Source organism: Onychomys torridus, chromosome 7, assembly GCF_903995425.1.
Source record: "Onychomys torridus chromosome 7, mOncTor1.1, whole genome shotgun sequence".
NCBI lineage: Eukaryota > Metazoa > Chordata > Mammalia > Rodentia > Cricetidae > Onychomys > Onychomys torridus.
This window is the reverse complement of record NC_050449.1, coordinates 88,791,230-88,814,002: the sequence shown is the minus strand read 5'-3', so window position 1 is coordinate 88,814,002 and position 22,773 is coordinate 88,791,230. Positions and strand designations below refer to the sequence as shown.

General features: G+C 43.9%; 1 protein-coding gene and 1 non-coding gene across 6 annotated transcripts in view; one reads left to right on the top strand and one right to left on the bottom strand.

The window, feature by feature from the left end:
- The window catches only part of Tfdp2 (transcription factor Dp-2), a 118,339-nt gene extending 105,480 nt beyond the window's left edge, over positions 1–12,859 (bottom strand). For 3 of the 5 annotated variants that reach the window (XM_036192392.1, XM_036192394.1, XM_036192395.1), the window contains exons 1-2: positions 12,616–12,677; positions 6,891–6,952 (exon numbers count right to left, since the gene is read on the bottom strand). The gene's annotated coding sequence lies outside the window, so the exon portion shown is untranslated. Of the gene's footprint in view, positions 1–6,890; positions 6,953–7,327; positions 7,486–12,615 lie in introns of all 5 variants that reach the window. The other 2 variants (XM_036192393.1, XM_036192397.1) reach the window with 2 other exon arrangements.
- A 7,375-nt stretch (positions 12,860–20,234) lies between these two features.
- Positions 20,235–20,338, top strand: LOC118588091. Its single transcript, XR_004945498.1, has one exon. It is a non-coding gene; the product is annotated as a U6 spliceosomal RNA (small nuclear RNA).
- The last annotated feature ends 2,435 nt before the right edge of the window (positions 20,339–22,773 follow it).

Below are 22,773 nucleotides of genomic sequence, written 5' to 3'. Positions count from 1 at the left end.
CCCAGTACAGACACGTTAGATGTGGGGACACATAACTATAACCCTGGTACTCAGGAGATAGAGGTAAAAGGGTCAGAAGGTCAGCCTGAACTACATGAAATTCTGTCTCAAAATAAAACTGATGCTTATGAACCATTAAAATGACCAGCATGGCCAAATATCCCAAAGGTTCAACAGTGGTACTTGTATTTTGGCACTAATTAACAACTGTCTAATGGGATTCACAGTGCACCCAATAGGAGGTACTTTATGCCTAGTACTATAAACCTAGCCAATTACCCATGACTGATAAGGAAAATGGAACTTAAGAGAACCAACTACAGCCACTTTCCCAAATTAGTATAATCGCTAACTACATTCTTAGTAGTAGTTAGTCTTTATCTTAGTATTACCCACCTTTAAGAGTGCCTCTGTGCCAGGTGGTGGTGGCACACACCTTTAATCCCAGCACTTGGGAGGCAGAGCCAGGCAGATCCCTGTGAGTTTGAGGCCAGCCTGGGCTGCAGAGCAGGATCTAGGACAGGCACCAAAACTACACAGAGAAACCCTACCTCGAAAAAGAAAAAAAAAAAAAAAGAAAAAAAAAGAGTACCTCTGATCCCATATCAAAGAAGCTTCTTTTTACAAACAGAAACAGAAAACTACACCTGGTCAAAATACAGAAAACTACTATCCTTGGGGTGCCCAGCCTCAATAGATAACACAACCCCTACACCTAAAGCTCAGGGGGCATCATAGAACAGGAGGCAGGCCTGCAAGAACCAGAGGAACAGGGCATCAACTGTGTGAGATACTGTCTTCCATACATGAGAGGGAAGCTGTACTTATGAAATCTCCACAACAGAACTGCTAAAAGAAAACTCAAACAATGACATCACCAGTTGCCATAACAATGTGAATGGAGAAAAGCTCATAAAGCCCCCTATGGAGAGCTGTAAGAAACCACCGACAGCTGAGAAAGAGACTTAGTCTTCTCCAGGGAGGAGCTCCCCTAATTGATTATCCAACACCAAGTGGTCAATCGAAAAAATACTAAATGGACTCAGCAGGTCCTTTGCAAGAACAAGTGCTCTTGACTGCTGAGCCACCTCCAGCCCCATAAAAAGTATGACAATGGAATGACACTAATGGAGGGACATTATTCCTACTAGACACTGCATGCTACCAATACAAACCAGGAATAGGTTACCTCTTTTTGAGTTGTTGGGCCAATGGGATCCACAGGCCCCAAAACCTTACAAGTTATTGTCAGAAGGTTAAGACAGGAGAATTCTCAGTTCAAGGCCAGCCTGGGCTATATTAGAAAAACTTAAAAACAAAAACAACAAAAAACAAGCAAACAAAAGTATAGACTGTATTTAACGAAAACTTGTCATTTCTGTTCAACAAAAAAGTGTTGACTGGGTCAGCAAGACGGCTGGGTCATTGATCACCTGGAATGCAGCACAGGTAAGGCAGAGACAGTGGATCCCTGATGCCTACTGGCCAGCCAGCCTAGCCAAACTGTTGTCTCCAGGTTCAGTGAGGAGACCTTGTCTCAAAAAATAAGGTTGCCAGGTGTGGTGGCACACATCTTTAATCACAGCACTTGGGAGGCAGAGGCATGCAGATCTCTGAATTTGAGGCCAGCCTAGTCTACAAAGTGAGTTCCAGGACAGCCTCCAAAGCTACAAAGAAACCCTGTCTGGAAAACCAAAAAAAAAAAAAAAAAAAAGCAAATGAAAGACACCTAATGTCAACTTCTAGGCTACACAATGAATGTGCATGCGCGCGTGCACACACACACAGAGGAAATGTCAAGTATTTGCAAGGAGCTTTGTGCATTACTGCTGGTGGGAATATAAAATGATACAGCTATGATAGAAAACAATATTGTGGTTGCTCAAAAATTAAAAACTACCAAAGCTAGAGGTATCTCTCAGTGGTACATTGTTCACCTACTATGTATGAGGACCTAGACACAATTCCCAACACCACAAAAAAATAAAACAAAAGAACAACCCACCAAACTAATCGTGTGATGCAGTAATAATCCCACATCAGGGTACATATCCCAAAGAACTAAAGTGAAGGCACAAACAAGTCTTTGTTTTAGGTGTTTGGGGGATAGGGTCTCACTATGTAGCCCTGGGTAGCCTGGAACTGACTCTGTAGACTAGACTGCCCCCAAACTTTTGGTGATCCACCTGCTCCTGCCCTCCAAGTACTGCGATTACAGGCGTGTATCACCACGTCCTGCCTTAAACATATATTTGTATGTTCATGTCAACAGTAGCATTAGTCACAACAGTTAAGATGTAGAAAACTAAATATTTATTGAAGGATGCCTCTATAATCAAATTGGAGCATATAAATGTTATAGTGCATTAAGAAGGAAGAGTTTTCAAAAGGAATGAAATTCTCATATACGCGCTGTAACAGTGATGAAGCCTAAAGACATTATCACAAGTGAACTAAACCAGTCACTCAAAGATAAGAGCTTTATGACTCACTTGACGTAACTAGAGAAGCTACTTCATAAAATAAAATGGTGGCTGCCAGGCCTTGAGGGAAATAAAATGGGGAACTACTATTTAGCTGATACAGAATTTCAATGTTGCAAAATGAAAGAAGTTCTGAAGATGGATGGTGGCTGGTGGTTGTACAAAGGCATGAATGTACTTGAAAAAACACTAAACTATACTTTGTTTGTTTATTTTGTTGTTGTTTTGTTTTTTGGGACAAGGTTTCTCTGTGTAGCCTTGGCTGACCTGGAACTCACTCTGTAGACCAGGCTGGCCTCAAAGTCAAGAGATCAGCCTGACTCTGCCTCCCGAGTGCTAGGATCAAAGGTGGGTACCACCACTGCCTGGCTAAACCATGTTCTTAAAAACAGTTGAGGGGTTGGGGATTTAGCTCAGTGGTAGAGCACTCGCCTAGCAAGCGCAAGGCCCTGGGTTCGATCCCCAGCTCAAAAAAAAAAAAAGATTCTTAAAAACAGTTGAGATATGCTGGGCGGTGGTGGTGCATGCCTTTGATCCCTGTGAAATGACTGCCTAGAATGACAAAAGCCCTGGGTTTGGTCTCTGGTATAGCGCAGCTGGGTGACCTTGGACCAAACCAGGCAGGCAGAGAAAAACAAATTATCTACAAAGGATGACACAATTACACTGCACAAGTTCTGAAACAACACTAGAAACAAAGTAATACCCTCAAGGTACTCAAGAAGTATGGAATCAAGCCAGAATATCAAAGTAGTTTTCAAAATGTGGGTAGGGAGCTGGAGAGATGGCTCAGTGATTTAACAGCATTTGCTGCTCTTGCAAGAGGACCTGGGTTCAATTTCCAGCACCCAAGTTTGACTGCTACACCCACATCAGGTAGCTTACACCCACCTGTAACTCCAGTTCCAGGAGAGCTGATGCACTCTTCTGCCTCCTCAGGCACCTGCCTGCACACACAGGCCACACAAACACACACATATATACATATACATAAACAAAAATAAATCTTTCCTTAATGAGGGGAAACAAAGATAGTTTCAAATAGTTGACTTTCAAAGCCAAGTGTGGTGGTGTACAACTGTAATCCCAGCATGTTCCACGGTTTCCTCCTGATGGACAGGAAAATCAAATGTTCAAGACTATTCTCGGCTATAAAGTTAGCTCAAGGCTAGCCTGAATGACAAAAAAAAAAAAAAAAAAAAAAAAAAAAAGTTGCCTTTCAATACAGACCCTCTAACAGCCCACCTCAACTATTTAGTAAGCTCAAAGCCAGCCTAGACTACAGGAGACCTTCCACACTATGTGCTTCTGGAAAATAGAAACTACTCAAAATTCAAAGCAAATTCAAGATAGATAAACCACTAAAATAAAAAAGTTCTGAGTATAATACAGTATATGTAAACATTCATCAGTTCTGTGGGGGCATACTAATTTTAGAAGATAAAGCTAGAGGAAGAAAAAGACAACAGAAGGAAATGTACCTGGGCAACTATAACACGAAGGTAGATCTTTGACCAGCACTTAAAATTTCTAAGTCATACATGAATCGGAAGTACTGAAGGTTTTAGTTTATAAACTTTTTTCTACACATGCAGAAGTCAGAGGACAATTTTCAAGGAGTCGGTTCTCTCCTACCACATGGGTCCTAAGGATCAAACTCAAGTCATCAGGCTTAGTGGCAAACACTTTTACCTGCTGAGCCATCTCACTGGCACAGGAAGTACTGTTTCAAATTACAGAGGCCACTAAAAAGATAGGCAAACACTATATATATAAATAAACTGGGCAGTGGTGGCACACACTTTTAATCCCAACACTTGGGGGGCAAGGCGGATCTCCTAGAGTTCCCTGATTTACATATCGAGTTCCAGGACAGCCAATGTAGCTTAGAGAAGGCATTGGAGGAACCAGAATTGTTAAGCACAAGGCCCATTTTCTTCAAGGGAAAAAACAACACCTGTTCACCCAGAAGGCTGGAGTCGGTGTTGTCTAACAACTTGGTGATTCTTCGTTATTCTATTAGAAGCCTAAACCTGAATACCCCAAATCCTGAGCACTGTTTAGACCCTAATCCTTAGCTTTGTCTCCATGGATAAAACCCATCTTTATGAAAGTGGTCCCATGTACTTTGCATCCTCCATCAATAGAACCCATTTTTTTTATTGATTGATTGATTGATTGATTGATTGATTTTGGGTTTTCAAGTCAGAGTTTCTCTGTGTAGCTTTGTGCCTTTCCTGGATCTCGCTCTGTAGCCCAGGCTGGCCTCAACTCACAAAGAGATCCACCTGCCTCTCCCTCCCGAGTGCTGGGATTAAAGGCGTGTGCCACCACCGCCGGGCTTAGAACCCATTCTTATGCTTATTACAAATCCTTCCTTCCTAAACCTTTACACTGAATACTATTTATCAGTCAATAGAACTCATTCTTATTGTAAAGGTCACCAGTGCTTTGCTAATTTGCAAGGAAGTTTCGATGGAGCCATTTCTGAAGCTGAGCTGTGATCACTGTCACATGGAGGTCTTTTGCTAAAGTTTTACTGTTTAAAGTGTAAGGAAAGTAAGAGGAGAGGTCACACTCTGAGAGCTGAGTGATGCTAACTGAATTTCATTCTTCACCCAGCCTAGACGTGTCCCTGCCAGCCATGACATTTGCAGGGACACCAACAAGCCAGGACTACACAGAGAACCTATCTCAAAAGAACCAAATATAGTGAGAAAGTTAATGAAGTTCAAACAAGGTCTACAGTATATTTAATAATATTGTGTTTCCTAGGCATAGTAGCAAATGCCTATAATCCCAGCACTTGGGAGGTAGAGAAACATCAGGAGTTCAAGGTCCTTCAGCTACATAGTAAGTTTAAGGCCAGCCTGGGCTATAAAAGAGCATAAGACTCACCAAAAAAAAAAAAAAGAATAAAAAAAAAAGAAAGAAAGAAAAAGAAAGAAACAAAGACAAGAAAGAAAGGCAGGATAGATATGATCATTTGTGTCAAAGATGTCAGATGATCAAGAGGATAACCACGAGTTGGAGGACAGCCAGAACTAGAGTAAAATTCTATTTAAAAAGAAGGAGGAAGAGGAAAAGGCGGGGACACTGGAAAGATGGATCAGTGGTTAAGAGCATTTGCTCCTATTGCAGAGGATCTGGGTCCAATGCCCAACACCCACGTGGCAACTCTCAACCACCTGTAACTTCCTGTAGCCTCTGTGGGCACCAGGCATGTACATGATGCACATACTCACAGGCAGGCAAACACTCATATCCAAAGTAAATAACAATCTAAAAAACAACTTCACACAGCAAAAGACATCATCAAGAGGATGAAAAGACAGTTCAGCAGTGGCACACACCTTTAATCAGTAGACAGAGGCTAGTGGAGCTCTGAGTTGGAGAACAGCCTGGGGCTACACAGAGAAGCTCTGTCTCATTAAAAAACAAACAACAAAGAGCAAGAGCGAGAGCGAGAGACAGAGACAGAGAGAGACAGAGACAGAGACAGAGACAGAGAGAGAAGGAGGCAAAGAGGGAAGACCTGCCACAGACTAAAAGATAAGCAGAAGTTAGATAATCATATTTAAAAAAAAAAAAGCCAGGCGTGTGGTGTTATTTTATTTGTGCTCTAACAAATAAAGCTTGCTTGGAGATCAGAGGACAAAGCCAGCCACTATATTAAACATAAATGGCAGGCAGTGGTAGCACACGCCTTTAACCCTCACATTCGGGAGGCAGAGATTCAGCCAGATCTCTGTGAGTCCAAGGCCACTTTTTTTCCCCTGAGACAGGGTTTCTCTCTGTAGCTTTGCTCCTTTCCTGGATCTCGCTCTGTAACCCAGGCTGGCCTCGAACTCACAGAGATCCGCTTGCCTCTGCCTCCCCAGTGCTGGGATTAAAGGTGTGTGCCACCACCTTTAATCCCAGCACTAGTTAACCATAGAGGTCTGTAGGTCTGTACAGACAGACAGGAAGTGATGGAGCTTGGTGGAGAGAGGAGGTAAGATGGTAGCACAAAAAGGATAGAGGAGTGAGTATACAGGAGTAGCTCACTTGGGCTGAAGATTTCCTAGTGGTAAGAACTTTGTGGCTAGCTTGTTCTATCCCTCTAATCTTTCAGTTTTCACCCCAACATCTGGCTCCATGTTTTTTATTAATAAGACTGTTTAGCAATTCGTGTTACACAGGCATGGTGGCATACATCTTTAATGCCAGCACTCAGGAGACAGGGGTGGGGTGGGGAGGGGATGGGGGGGGGTTGAGGGGGTTCTGTGAATACAAAGCCAGCCTGGTCTACCTTGCGAGTTCCAGATTAGTCAAAAACACAGTAAACCTGTCTAAAAAAAATTATATCTATGTTTACATGTATATTTACATAAGCAAATAGATGCAGAGACACAAACACATACAGACCTAGACAGTCTATCAAGGTCCTCTGTTCAGCAGTTTGTCATGACGCTCACTTCAACACCAACCTAGAGTAAAGGGAAGAGAGAAAAACTTTTTGTGTAATACTTTCTACTTCTGTAATAGAGGTATGTATGACCTCTCATTTTTAAACACACCATTTTCACGGTTACATATTTAATTAACCAGGCATACCCATACCTCATTATGTTCATAACAGCAACATTAGCCACAGCAACTTTATTAAGTACTGAGGCTAATAACAGATGGCTATTGCATTCTTATATTCCCTTTGAAATATACTTAGTTTTTTTTCTTTTTTTAATACCTCTTAAATTTATAAAATTTATCTTATTTGTTGGGGGGGGGGTGGCACACATGCCCCAGCACTGGCGTGGAAGTTAGAGGACAATTTTATGGAGTTAGTTCTCTTTCCCCTTCACCTGGAATTGGCACTGAACGTCTGTCATCAAGCCTGCACAGCAAAAGCCTTTCCCTGAGCCATCTGGCCAGTACTCTTTCAACAGTTTTTAGGTCTTGTCATTTCATAATATCCTCTTTACTTCTGGCTGACACCGATTTAATTTCCAATAAGTCAAACCTGTAATGTAGCAAGAGAATAATAAGCCTTAAATATTTTGTTACAAAGAAATCTGCTTGGGATTGAGTGAGGCTCAGCAGGCAACAGCATTTATTACTCCTACAGAGGACCCAAGCTCAATTCCCAACACTCATGGAGAGCAGCTCACAACCACCTGGAACTCCAGCTCCAGGAATCTGACACCTTTGGCTTTCTTGAACAGCTGTACTCAAATGGACACATCCCACACAGATGCACTCAGATACACATTTATTTTTAAAAATAATACAAGTAGCTGGCTGGTGGCAGCACACTTCTTTAATCCCAGCACTCAGAAGGCAGAGGAATGCGAATTTCTGTGAGTTGGAGGCCAGCCTGGTCTACATAGTGAGTTCCAGAATAGACAGCTGTTACACAGAGAAACCCTATGGCGGGTGTGTGCGGGTGTGTGCGGGTGTGTGTGTGTGTTTGTGTTAATAATAATAATACAAGTAAGTCTAGTAGTGTGGCTCACGACTCCAGCTCTGGGGATTTGATGCCCTCTTCTGGTCACTGCAGGTGCCTGCACACACACACACACACACACACACACACACACACACACCACCACCATCAAATTTAAAGAGAAAAACTGAGCCAGGTGATAGTAGCATACGCCTTTAATCCCTGGACTTGGGAGGCAGAGGTATGCAGATCTCTGAGTTCCAGGCCAGCCTGGGCTACAAAGCAAGTTCCAAGACAGGGTCCAAAGCTACAGAGAGAAACCCTGTCTCAAAAAGAAAAAAGAAAAAGTAGCAGAACCAGGCATGGTGGACTATGCCTGTGATTTCAGTCAGAGAACAAGTTTGAAAAGAAGAGCAAGACTCTATCTCAAAAACATCATCAAGACTTAGGAGTGCATGAACAAAACAACTTAGTTGGTTCTCTATTGAGAAGTGCTGGCACATACTTGGGTGTTTGTAGCTGTCTTTTGAAGCCCTCTCCCTTCCTTAAAGTAGAACTTAAATCCTATGAAAGAGATACTAACATTAATCTCATTTTAGAGATGAAGAAACTGAGGCACACTGTACAGGCAGGATTTAAAACAAGGAAAGCCAGCTCCAGAACTTATCTTTTTGTTTTGTTTTGTTTTGTTTTTTTGAGACAGGGTTTCTCTGTAGCTTTGGAGCCTGTCCTGGACTAGCTCTGTAGACCAGGCTGGCCTCGAACTCACAGAGATCCGCCTGCCTCTGCCTCCCGAGTGCTGGGATTACAGGTGTGCGCCACCACCGCCCAGCTTATCTTCTTAATTAATATAAGAAATTAAAATTCTGATATCCACCCCAGGCACAATGACTTAGGCCTATAACGCTGGCATTCATGAGACTAAGGCAAGAGGACTAATGAGAGTTTAGATCAGCTGAAGCTACATAGTAAGTTCTAGGCCAGCCTGTGCTACAGGGTGAGGCCCTGTCACAAATAAGAGTTTAATTTATATGAATTAGTAGGATGGGACTACCAGTGAACCAGATCTACTGTTTTAAAACCAGGGTACAGCCAGGAATAGTAGCTCACATCTGTATCCTTACTAGTGCTGGAGGAGGACAGGGGGAGGAGAAAGAGGTGGATACCCAGCCAGCAAGCTAGCCAGTCGAGCCAATCAGTGAGCTCATGGTTCTGTAAGAGACTGTCTCAAATAGACAGGGTGGAAAGCCCTAGAAAAAGGACTTGACCTCTAACCTCCATGTGTGTGCTTTGTTCACAGACAATGGCATTCCCGTGTGCACACACACATTAAAACGCTGGGGGGGGGGGGGCAGCCTGGAGAGATGGCTCAGTGGTTAAGAGCACTAGCTGCTCTTCCAGATGACCCAGGTTCAATTCCCAGCACCCACATGGTAGCTCACAACTGTCTGTAACTCTCGTTCCTGGGGATCTGACACCTTCACAAAAGTGTACATAAAATAAATTTAAAAAAAAAAAAAAAAAAAAAAGCCAGACGGTGGTGGCGCACGCCTATAATCCCAGCACTCAGGAGGCAGAGGCAGGTGGATCTCTGTGAGTTCAAGGCCAGCCTGGTCTACAAAGCTAGTCCAGGACAGACTCCAAAGCTACAGAGAAACCCTGTCTCGAAAACAACAAAAAACAAAAAACAAAAAGAAAAAAAGGAAAGAAAAATATTTTTGTCAGCCAGATATAGTAGCATGTACCTATAATTCTAGCACTCGGGAGGCAGAGGTAGGTGGATCTCTTGAGTTCGAGGCTAGCCTGGTCTATATCATGAGTTCTAGGGCATCCAGAGCTACACAGTAAGACACTGACTTGGAAAAAAGGGAGGGCAGAGGAAGGAAGAAAGAAACTAAGAAATTTTGTCCAAAGAAGAAATAAACTACCAGGTGTGGTGGCACCCTCACGTAATCCAAGCATTCAGCAGGCTGAGGCAAGAAGATGCTCTAAGTTTGTGGCCAGCCTGAGCTACCTAGTGGATAAATGACCAGTCTGAGCTCCTCAGCAAAACCAGTAGACTAGAAAGGCTGAGGGTGGGAAAGGAAGAGGAGGACAAGCAGAGGACTGTATGTATCCTGAAGTATCTGGAACAAGAACATACTGTGAAAACACAATTACCAGGTCAATAAAAGAAATAGCCAATAGAAATTGGTCAGGTGTGGTGGTACCTGCCTGTAACCCTAGCAACTGGAGGGTGGGGGGGTGGGCTAAGGTATGAGGATTCCTGCACACCTGGGCTACATAGTCAGTTTAAGGCAAGCATGGAGTACATAGCAAGATCCTGTCTCAAAAAGACACACAAAAAGTTAATCAAGTAACTTTGTCTCTGAAACTCTGAATGACCTCTCAAAAATGTTTAAATACAAATGATTTTGCAAGCCACTTCTAAGGGTTCATTAGCCTTCATTTAAATCATTTATGGACATTTAGAATCCTGTATCACAGGTTGAAATGGAAAAGAGTAAAGTATTAAAAAGCAAGTATAGGGCTGGAGAGATGGCTCAGAGGTTAAGAGCACTGGCTGCTCTTCCAGAAGTCCTAAGTTCAATTCCCAGCAACCACATGGTAGCTAACAGCCATCAATAATGAGATCTGGTGCCCTCTTCTGGTGTGCAGGCATACATGGAGGCAGAGTGTTGTATACATAAAAAATAAATAAATCTTAAAAAAAAAAAGAGCAAGTATATTTAAATTTTCTACCTTTTTTTTTTTTAAAGACAGCACAGGTGTGGAAAAGCTAGAGGATAACTTTCAAGAGTGAGTTCTCTCCATGCACCCTGTGGGTCCCAGAGAAAGATCAGTTTGTCTTGGTGACAAATACCTTCAGCCAGTGAACTACCTTGCCACCCCCAATTTACATTTAATCGGCTTTAAAATCCTTACAAACTCCCAACCTGGATTCTTCTGAGATCCATTATGACACATACTGCAGTTGAGTCAGAAAGATTAGGAAAAGCAGCACACCCTATTTAAAGGTGGGGTTTGCTGTTGCCCTCTTATTTTTCTGGTGCTGGGCATCCAAACAGGGTTTAGCTCATACCACCGAGCTATGGCCCAGCCCTCAAGTTGTACTGGGAGCTCATAGCTCAGTTAAGAATTTTGGCTGCATGGGAAAAACTTGCATATGCCAAGGACTACACATTCACAAGGGTGGAAGGGAGGGAATTATGGTCACAAAATATTAATACGAATAGTTAAAACTCAATTTTCTTTCTTAAGTAAACAGCATGTATTTAAGTTAACTGAGGAGTTTAATAAGTCTGAGGCCTTTCTTAACAAATGTAAGTGCTGCATTCCTGAAACTGCAACCACATACCAGCACTGTGCTACAGACACCATGTCTGCCATAACGCTAAGCTAGTTCCAGGCACAAAATGTTCTAAAACTAAGTCCGTCGAGAGCCAATACACAAGTGTGACAGAACCTGGGGTCTGGCCGCTGATTTATCTCCTGATGCAATTTGAGAATGTACACTGACATTAATTCTAGTAATGGGACAGTGGTGTGGTGAAAAGCTTTACCTAAATCGTTTACGTTAACTCCAGTGAAATGGGAAAAGCAAAATGCAGAATAGATTGAGTAAGCATTTTACATTCAACTCTGAATTCTGCCACACTGCAAAAAGACACACAAGTTAAACCGTATTTCCTAGTTAAGATGATGTCAAACCATTAAGAGAACAGAAAACAAGTGACCCAGAAAAAACTACAAGTCAGATGAAAAACAGCAGCTGACTGTAGAGGAAGGCAGGTATGTGGGTTGGGGAGCGGGAGCCCCTTGAGATGGACTGAGGAAAGACGGAAGTATTCAAAGACTCAAAGGCACTTTCAGCAGCTATTGTGGGAAAAGAACGAACGTGTTAACTTCTGTCTCTGCGGCGTTGGGAGTCAAACCCAGGGCTTTAGGAATACTAAGCAAACATTTTACCACTGATCTACAACCAGGCCACAAGCCTGGCAACGATTTCAACTGAAAAGGTGAAACAACATGGGGTCCCGAGTCTCGTCCCGCATCCAGGGTAGTTGGGCATTTAATAGCGGTCAACTCTGTTTCCGGTGCATCCGCGAGTTCAAACCTTCTTCCTATCGCACCACCCTCACACAGGCAGATGAACAAACTGAGCCCACAGAAAGCTCGGGAACACGGGCGAGTGTCCACGCACTTCGCTCTCTGCGGGAGCCCACGGACACTTCCCCACTGTTCTGAGCATCGCAACCATGGGCCTGGCAGAATTCCTCCAAGAACTCGCGTCGAGAATGTAACCTCTATTGGAAAGGGAAAGTTACTTTGGGGAACCTGGGGGGGGGGGGTCTTCCAGGTACGTAGAGCTTTGGGATTCTGAGAAGCACCCGGCAGAAGCAGGCGAGAGGCTTGGGGATCCCGAAGCGGCGAGGAAAAAAAGTCCGAAGACCTGAGCGAGAAGCTCAAGTCAGCCCTTGCCCTTCCTGACCCTGGAGGAGGGCGAGCCTGCAGGCTTCCCAGCCTCATCAGGCACTGGGGGTGGGGGGCTGGGGGTGCTCGGCAGGGCTACCGAGAAATCCTAGGGACAATCAGCGAACCTCACGACAAGAAGTCCCGCGACAAGGCAGGGAGGGCCAGCCTGCGGGGACCGCGCCCGGTCCAAAGGCCCCGGCGTGCAGGCCCGCGCCCTTCCCCGGACCTTACCGCCGCTCGGTGCAGAGGGGCAGGCGGCCCGCACAGTCCTCGGCCCACGCCCGGGACCCGTCTTCGGGAGCTGCCGCTGCTCAGGCAGAGCCGGGCAGGTCGGGTCAGAGCGAGCTTCCACCCGCGCAGCCGCGGCCTTCGGGGCGCTCCAGCGCGCGTCGGAAGCCTGCCGCGCAGGAAGGGTCAAGGCGCGCCCCGCGTGCCAGGCAGCGACGGCCGCAGAGCCCAGCGCGCCCGACGCCGTCCGCCCTCAGCGACACCGCCGCGGCGCCGCTTCCCCCGCGCTCGCTTTGGCGGCGGAGCAGCACGGTGCACGCCGATTGGTCCTCGGGAGGCTTGACGCGCCGCGACGCTCTCCACGGATTGGCCGGACCGCGGTGCGTGTAGGGAGTAAACAATACCCGCCCCCAGGCTCGCCACCCAGGGGAGGGGCCGAGGTGGGTGGCGGGCTCCCGCTCCCTGGGGCTCGCACTCCCCGCTAGGGGCCGCCCCGCCCCGGAGCCCTGGCCTGCCCCTGGTTGGGGGGCGGCTAGGTGGCCTGAACCTGAATGGCTAAGCTCGCCCTTCCCCCTTCAGCCCCTCACCTCACCTCCGCCCACCACCTCGCCTCTCTCTTTTTCCATCCCGTCTCTCTTGAGGAGGTCGGAACTGAGGGCCTTTACATCTCGGTCACGGACTTTAGATGGGCCACTTGCTCCAGGAGGAGCAGCTGGGAGGCAGATGGACAATAGTGACCCTGAGGCCACGCGTGGACCACAGAGGAAGTGGTCCTGCTTCAATTCCTGGAGAAGTGCAGATACAAATTAGACTAGATCATGCCAATCAAACATCGAAGTTGAACAGATGGAGGTACACGCTCCCACATAGCTGGTCATTTATTAAACACTCAGTTTGGTGTGGTGGCTCTTGTCTTTAATCCCAGCACTGAGGAGGCAGTTTGAGGCCAGCCTGGTCAACCTAGAGAGTTCAGAGCCAGGCAGGGCTGCACAGTGAGATCTTGTCTCAAAAAAAAAAAAAAAAAAAAAAAAAAGCTTTTTGCCTTTTCAGGTGCATGTGGAAAAGGCTGTGTGAGCAGGAGTTACTGTGGAAGTTTGGAGGTAAAATAGGAGAATCTGACTTTTAAATGATAATCTCAGGACTCAGAGGCAGGCAGATTTCTGAGCTTGAGGCCAGCCTGGTCTATAGAGCAAATTCCAGGGCAGACAGGGCTACACAGAGAAACCCTGTTTTGGAAAACCAATTAAAATAAAATAAAAATTTAGATACTTTGATCTTTCTCGTTTTAATTTTTTTTTACTTTTTATTTATTTATTTATTTATTTATTTATTTATTTATTATCTATTATCAGCTTGATATGGTATAAAAAAAATTTTTTTTTGAGCTGAGGATCGAACCCAGGGCCTTGTGCTTGCTAGGCAAGCACTCTACCACTGAGCTAAATCCCCAACCCGATACAGTATAAATTCTTATCCTAATAGTGAAGTGTTTCATTGAGGCTTGCTCAGTAATTGAATAAAACCAAAACTTATTATAAGCCACAGTCATCCTAGGGTCCCCCTGCTGTATAGCCTCCCTGGTTCTGTGGGTTGCAGTGCAATTGTTCTTTGCTTTATATCTAGTATCCACGTTTAAGTGAGTACATACCATGTTTGTCCTTCTGGGTTTGGGTTACCTCACTCAGGATGATATTTTCTAGTTCCATCCATTTGCCTGAAAATTTCATGATGTCATTGTTTTTCTCTTCTGAGTAGTACTCCATTGTGTGTATGTACCATATTTTCTTAATCCATTCTTCAGTTGTGGGGCATCTAGGTTGTTTCCAGGTTCTGGCTATTACAAATAGTGCTGTTATGAATATAGTTGAGCATATATCTTTGTGGTATAGTTGAACATTCCTTGGGTATATGCCCAAGAGTGGTATGGCTGGGTCTTGAGGTAGATTGATTCCCAATTTTCTGAGAAACCACCATACTGACTTCCACAGTGGTTGTACAAATTTGCACTCCCACCAACAGTGGAGGAGTGTTCCCTTTGCTCCACATCCTCTCCAACATAGACTGTCATTAGTGTTTTTAGCTCAACATCCTTAATCATCAGAGAACTGCAAATCAGAACGACTCTGAGATACCACCTTACACCTGTCAGAATGGCTATGATCGTTTTAATTTCTTAATAGCTCAATAAGCCAAACACAATTTGTGATGCTGGGGACACATGTACAAAAGAGACAAAAGTTCTCAGCTTCATTGAGCTTATGTTACAATGAAGTGGGAAAGATGATCCTCAAAATACTAAAACAAACAAACAAAACCCCTCAAGTTACAGTAATCCTAGTACTTGGTAGGTGGGGGCAAAAAGTCAGAAGTTCACAGTCATCCTCAGCTACAAGGCCATTTGGTGCCAACCTGGACTAAATGAAGCTGTATTTCACACAAAAACAGACCCAACAACAACAAAACTACTACATTCCATGTTGGTCCAAGTATAAAAACAAATCAAACACAGAACTTAAGTAGTATGATATGGGAAAGCAACTCAGTGTGCCATTAAGTAAATATCAGCCCAGAGTGGTGGCACATGCTTCTCAGAGCAGAGTCAGGAGTTGGAGACCAACCTGATCTACATGAGATCCTTTTTCAAAAACATAGATGGGAGGCCAGAGAGATGGCATAGTGGTTAAGAGCACTGACTGCTCTTCCAAAGACCCAGATTTAATTCCCAGCACCCATATGGCAGCTCACAACTGTCTGTAACTCCAGTTCCAGGGGGCAGGGGACCCTCACACAGACATATACACAGACAAAACACCAATACACATAAAATAAAAAATAAATTATTTTTAAAAACATAGATAGGTATATAGATAGATAGATATAGAAAGACAGAACAAATGCAAAAATAGGTCAAGGAGGCAAGAGAGCAAACACTTTTGGCTCTTTCTTTGGAAGACTTGGAGACAATTTCTGTGCAATGTTCATCGGTAAACTCCTCAGAATTCCAAAAATGCCATACACAGTAGTCCTGTGACTGATTATAAAATCTCAAACCTCAATTGAATAATTGCCTTTTCCACTGACAAGTGAATTCAGATTTATTTATTTCCCAAGAAATTTTGTTAGGGTATTATGTTCAGCTTATTTAATAAATACTTACCATGCTGGGTGGTGGTGGCACACATCTTTAGTCCTAACACTTGGGAGGCAGAGGCAGACAGATCTCTGAGTTTGAGGCCAGCCTGATCTACAGAGTTAGTTTCTGAACAGCCAGAGCTACACAGAGAAACCCTGTCTTTAAAACAAACAAAACAATTACCAATCTTGGCATTAAAGATACAAAAATCAATGTGGCAGAAAAAGAAATCATTACTTCAGTCAAATAGAGAAGAATTATGAAGGGTGTCAACATGTATAGCCACAAGAGAAGCAGACACATTAGATGCTTAGGTTAATGTGGAGAAGGGAATACCCAGAATCTCACCACCTGTCAAGGAAACACTACATGTCCATGTTGGAATGGGAGGGATGGGTAAGTGTAGAGATCAGAATACAACTTGCAGAAATTGGTCCTTTTCTTCTACTTATATGGGTCTCAGGGATTAAAATCAGGTTGTCAGGTTTGGCAACAAATGCCTTTACCCTCTGATCCATCTTGCCATATTCCCTTAACCTCTTTTTTTTTTTTGAAGATTTATTATGTATACAGTGTTCTGTTAAGAAGAAAGTGCCATATCTCATTGCAGATGGTTGTGAGCCACCATGTGGGTGCTGGGAATTGGAACTAAGGACCTCTAGAAGAACAAACATCTAGTGCTCTTAACCACTGAGCCATCCATCTCCTTAAACTTTCTAAAGTGAAAGCTTGAAGACAAATAATAAGTTAACCAGTCACAGTGATCCATACCTTTAGTCCCAGCACTTGGGAGGCAGAGACATGTAGACCTCTTTGAGTTCCAGGCCAGCCTGGTCTACATACTGAGTTCCAGGCAAGCCTGGGCTGCATAGAGAGATCATTTCTCAAAAAGCCAAAGGGGAGGGGGGAACCTAGGTTGAACAATAAGAAGCTACCATATTGTTTGGTGTCCTCTTGTGAGAGTTAGCGTAAGATATACAATATGAACAGTAAATGTTCACTAAGTATGCCTGTTATTCTTTAGCACTGCTTTTGAAATAGACAGTTTAAAAGTCCACATTCCACGGTATCTCCCAAAGCCACAGAGCTTAATTCACAGTAGAAGTCTTCAAATTTTCCATCCACTGGTTTGATCTAGCTGTGAATTTCCATGACCTAATGAGGGATGCTGTAAAAGACAGTAAATGCTAGCTTCACAGCAGGCCAAGAATCCAGAACAAGGAAGAACAGCTTGGTTTTGAAGCCAAATACTCCAAGTTCTCTGGTACAGAATAAATTGAGTTGCTACAGGGATGAAAATTCATGTAAGTCAAATTTTCATTCCCACTCACAGCTTCATTTTAGCAGTGTGCACAAACAGCTTTCTGTCTACCTTCTCATTTCCCCATTAAGAGATCCTATTCCCTTTGAAAAAGAAATTAAGTCTTTACCATCTCCAATGCCAGAGAGTTAGATGTCTGAACTGTGACTGCACATTTATTGATTCAGCACTTATTAAGCACTCACTGTGTGCCAAACACTACAACAATTGGAAATACAAACATCTCAAGAGCTGTTAAGCGCTTTGTGCGATCTTAGAAAACCCCTTGGCTCACCCAGTTCACTTTATGCCTTATCAGCTAAACTTAGCTTACTCCAAAAAGGAATCTCTTGGCCACCCACACCCAGCTCTTTCGCCATAAAATTTTGTCTGCCTTTCTAACATTTATTAAAGCTATAATGATCCACTTGGATCTGCAGCCTGTTGGGTTCTAAGTGCCTTCCGAGTCAGGGCGACTCATTTTCAGTGCCATTATTGACAAATATATGGCAGCTAGCCAGTAAGTATATTCGGAAGGAGAAGTAAAGTGTAATGAACAAGGTGTGGTAGTGCACACCTGTAATCCTGGGTACTCAGAGACTGAGACAGGAGAGTTGCAAGTTCAAGACCAACCTAGAGTACATAGGGAGTTCAAAAGCAACCAGAGAAACTCTGTCTTAAACTAAATTTAAAAAGGACGGGAAATGTAGCTCACTGGGAGAGAGCATTTGACTATCACTTCCAAGGCCCTGGGTTCAATCACAGCTGCAGAAGAAGAGGTACCCAGATAAAGCCACTCTTAGTCGGGCGGATGGTTCCTGCTCTACTGGCAGCACTTTGGGGAGGCAGAGGCAGGAAGATCCGGAATTCAAATCCAGCCTTTACCACATAGTGAGTCTAAAGGCAGCATGAATGAAGGAACTCTACAAGAAAACATGTCTCAAAAACTTCCAAACACAGGGCCGGTGAGATGCTCCATGAGTATCTCAGTCAGGGTTTCTGTTGCTATGAGGAGACATCATGACCCAAAAAGCAAGTTAGAGAGGAAAGGATTTATTTGGCTTACACTTCCTCATCACAGTCCATCATCAAAAGAAGTCAAGACAGGAACTCAAACAGAGCAGGAACCTAGGGCAGGAAGCTGATGCAGAAGCCACAGAGGGGTGCTGTTTACTGGCTGGCTGCTCTGCATGGCTTGCTCAGATTGCTTTCTTATGGAACCCAGGACCACCTAGGGACGGCACCACCCACAAAGCTAATTTAAAAAATGCTTTACAGCTGACTCTTATGGAGGCATTTTTCTCAACTGAGGCTCCTTCCTTTCAGATGATGTTGGCTTGTGTCAGGCTGATGACATAAAACTAGCCAGGAAAATTGGTAAAGGCTCTCGCCACATAATCCTGGTGGTCTGATAATGAGTTAAATTCCCAGAGCTCATGGAAGGAAAGAACCTCACCACGCCTTCAAGTTGTCCTCTGACCTTCACATCATGGCACACCCAGGTCCGTACTCACAAACACAGTAACAGTAAATGAGTAAAGAAGTAAACTCTTAGAAGCCCACCCTCCTTGTAAATATGTGGGCCACAGAATCACCAACGGAAAGAGAACTGTGAAAACTGCAGGCTGCTTCAAGTCTAGGACACTCCAACTTTAATGTCCTAGGAATCACCCGGGGAATTCTCATTAAACTTTTTATTACAAGGTGTGGCCTAGATTCCACATTTCTTACAAACTCCCGAAGGGTTGCTGATGCTGCCTTACCAGCCAAACACACTGGAAGCAGGAACAGCCGCACTGACACTTTTTTAACCACACAGAAAAATCTGCTGTCAGAACTGTTCCAAACAGGATTTTTTTTAAAGCATCCTCTCCAATACCCAATCCATTCATTGACTGAAGAAAGGAAAAACACTTAAGGGAAATGTCAACCCTTTGTTGTCTGGGAGCTACACTCCTAGTGTGTACGGATTAATCACTGAAGCAGTACAGGATGGGACAGAGGCCTTGAATTTGACATACGCCTCTCCCTTGTTCATTCCTCCAAGCTGAAAATTGGAGTAGTAGAAGAATTTCAGTTACTCTTCCAAAAGCAATGTCTTAATTTCACATGTAATCTTATTTTCCTGCCTAGAAAGGATCTCACTTTTGTAGCCTAGGCTGGCCTGGAACTCTGCTTTCCCCTGCTTCTTCTTGGCTAATAGAGAATTCAAGTCCAGCCTAGGCTTAGAGGAACCCCTATCTCAAAAAGCAAATAAGTTAAAAATATGTATAAATTCTCTTACCGATAAGCTTTTTGGTTTTTTACCTTTTTTCTCCTATTTGACGCTCTGAATTTCCTTGAACATGTCTCTTGCATCTGTAGAAATAAAGTCTTTGGAGTTCTCAGTTATATATAAGGGTGAGAGTCAAAATATTTAACAACTGGGGCTGGGGAGATGGCTCAGCACTGGTTGATCTTCCAGAGGACCCAGGTTCAATTCCCAGCACTCACATGGCAGCTCACACCTGTCTGCAGCTCCAGTTCCAGAGCTTCTGACAGCCTCACACAGACATACATGCAGACAAAACACCAATGCACATGAACAGAAAGAAAAAATGACAGTGCAGAGATCTGTTTGTCTGCCACAAACATTTTGACAACGATTAGTTTTTGAAAGATTTTGTTTATTTAGTGTGTAGTATCTGCATGAATGCACACATGAGCACACACGTTCACCTACATGTATCTGTGGAGGCTGGAGGTCAACACTGGGTGTATTTCTCTGTTATTTTTAAGACAATATCTCTCGATGGGGGGTGGGGGGTGGGGGAGTGTGGTGGTGGTGGTGGTGGTGGTGGTGGTGGTGGTGGTGGCAGGCGAATCTCTGTGAGTTCGAGGCCAGCCTGGTCTACGGAGTGAGTTCCAGGAAAGGGGCAAAGCTACACAAAGAAACCTGTCTTAAAAGGAAAAAAAAAAAAAAAAAAAAAAAAAAAGACAATATCTCTCATTGAACCTGGAGCTTGCCATTTGGACAGCCAGGCAGCACTGGGAACCTCCTCTCTGGCCCACTTCCTCACATAGTTGTATGCTGCCCCCCCTTTTTGACGTGGATCCTGGAGCTAGAACTCAAGTAGGTTTCAGGCTGCCATAGTCAGTGAGCACTTTACCCAACTGTCATCTTCCTGGTCCCCTAGAAAAGTAGTGTGTGTGCTTGCTTTGGCAGCACATATACTAAAATTGGAACGATACGGAGATTAGCATGGCCCCTGTGCAAGGATGACACGCAAATTCATGAAGCGCTCCATATTTAAAAAAAAAAAAGAAAAAAGTAGTGTGTGTGTGTGTGTGTGTGTGTGTGTGTGTGTGTGTGTGTATGTGTGTGCTAGGATTAAAAGTGTGTGCCAAGGGGCGGTGGTGACGCATGCCTTTAATACCAGCACTCAGGAGGCAGAGGCAGGGGGATCTCTGTGAGTTGCAGGCCAGCCTGGTCTACAGAGTGAGATTCAAGACAGGCTCTAAAACGACACAAAGAAACTCTGTCTCAAAACAAACAAACAAACAAACAAAAAGTGTGTGCCACCTGAACCCAGCTTGACATAAATTATTACGTGCTGGTGGTTTATTTATTTATTTTTTAAAGATTTATTTATTTATTATGTATACAGATCTCATTACAGATGGTTGAGTCACCATGTGGGTGCTGGGAATTGAACTCAGAACCTCTGGAAGAGCTCTTAACTGAGCCATCTCTTCACCCCCCCAGTTTTTATATTTTCCTTGTGTGTGTTTACGTGTGCACCCATGTGTGTGTGTGTGTGTGTTGATACTGGAAATCAAACCTAAGAACTCACATATGCTAGGTATATCTATACACACACACACACACACACACACACACACACACACACACACACTGTTGTTGTTTTTTTTGAGATGGGGTCCAGTATGTAGCTCTGGCTGTCCTGGAACTTGCCATGTTAGACCAGGCTGGCCTCAAACTCATGGGGATCTGTCTGCCTCTGCCTCTCAAATGTTGGGATTAAAGTCACGTACCCCCATGTCCAGCCCATACATACATATTTAAGCATGAAAGTAGATGTCTTTCATGCTTTTTTTTTTTTTTTTTGGACCAGAAGTGATTCTACATAGGACATGCCTTAGTTTCACTTCCTTTTGCTGATAAAACACTTGACAAGGGGCTGGAGAGGTGGCTCAGTGGTTAAGAGCACTGACTGCTCTTTCAGAGGACCTGGGTTCAATTCCCAGCACCCACATGGTTGCTCACAACTGTCTGTAACAGACAGGGAATCTGACACCTTCACACCAATGCATACAAAATAAAGTTAAATAAATTAGGGGGGGGAAGACGCTTGACAAAAGCAGCTCAGGGAGAAAGGGTTCATTTGGTTCTCAATTCCAGGCTACAGAGCATCATTTTGGGGAAATCAAGGTGGCAAGTACGCAGGGCAGCTAAGGACATTCCATCCATAGTCAGCAGTGGGGTGGCTGTAGAGGTGGCTCAGGGGGAGGAGTGCTTTCTGTTCTTCCAGATGACCTGAGTTATGTTCCCAGCACCTACCTGGTGCTGCTCACAACTGTCTGTAACTCCAGTCCCAGGGGATCTGATCCTCTCTTCTGGCCTCTGAGAGTACCTTGCACACATATGGCATACACATACAATAAATAAAAATAAATCTTTAAAAAATACGATAGAGAGCGATGAATTAATTCATTTATGCTATCATTCAGCTTGCTCTCTCCTTTAATTCAGTTCAGGGCCCCGTCCATGAAATGATGCCACCCACATTGAGGATGAGTCTTCCCACTCCCATGAATTCACAAGCCAAGATGATCCTTGCTGATAAAAATCAGCTCCACATAATGTCTTTTTACCTCCATAGTGCCCTTGTTCTTCATCCTCCTCTTTAGACTATTACTTTGAAAACACACCAACAAAACCTCTTCCTTTCCCAGACTTCAGTGTTTGTCATTATCTGAATGTCCCACTACAGCGGTGGTTCTCAACCTGTGGGTCTCAACTCCTTGGGGGTCAAATGACCCTCACAGGGGTCCCCTAAGACCATTAGAAAACAGATATTTACATTGTGATTCATATGAGTATCAAAATCACAGTTTTAATAATTTTAAGGTTGGGGGTCACCACAACATGAAGAACTGTATTAAGGATTGCAGCGTTAGGAAGGTCACTGCACTATGGAATGATACCACGGACTCAGAGACAGTAGAGAAGCCACCTTGGCTAGGGAACCTGACTAGATAATCTGGCTGAATCTTCCATCATTAGGTTGTCTCTAGTTATGTGTGCAAGTTCAACACAACAAATGAGATACACCCAACCAAAGTGACTCTACCATACCAGCATTTATAGAGCAGTCGCCCACTCATGGTTTCATGGTAGTTTCCTTTTAAAGAATCTAAATCAAAGTTTTTGGAAAGGATGGTAGGATCTGTAGGGCTAAGTCTACTCTATTACTGCATCAAATTATCTTTCAGTTATTTATATAATCTTTCTCAATATTTTAAAAGATTGTATAGCTTTACAACAAATTATATGTTAGTATTCTGACCTACCCCGAGGCCGCCCTGTGTCCTGATGTAAACCCTTCATTTTAAGGAAAAACCCCTCCCTTCCTCTCTCTCCATTCCGAGGTGTGTACTCCTTGACCCTTCTCCCTCTCCCCTCTCTCCTTCTTTCTATCTTTCTGTATTTTTCTATCAAATAAAC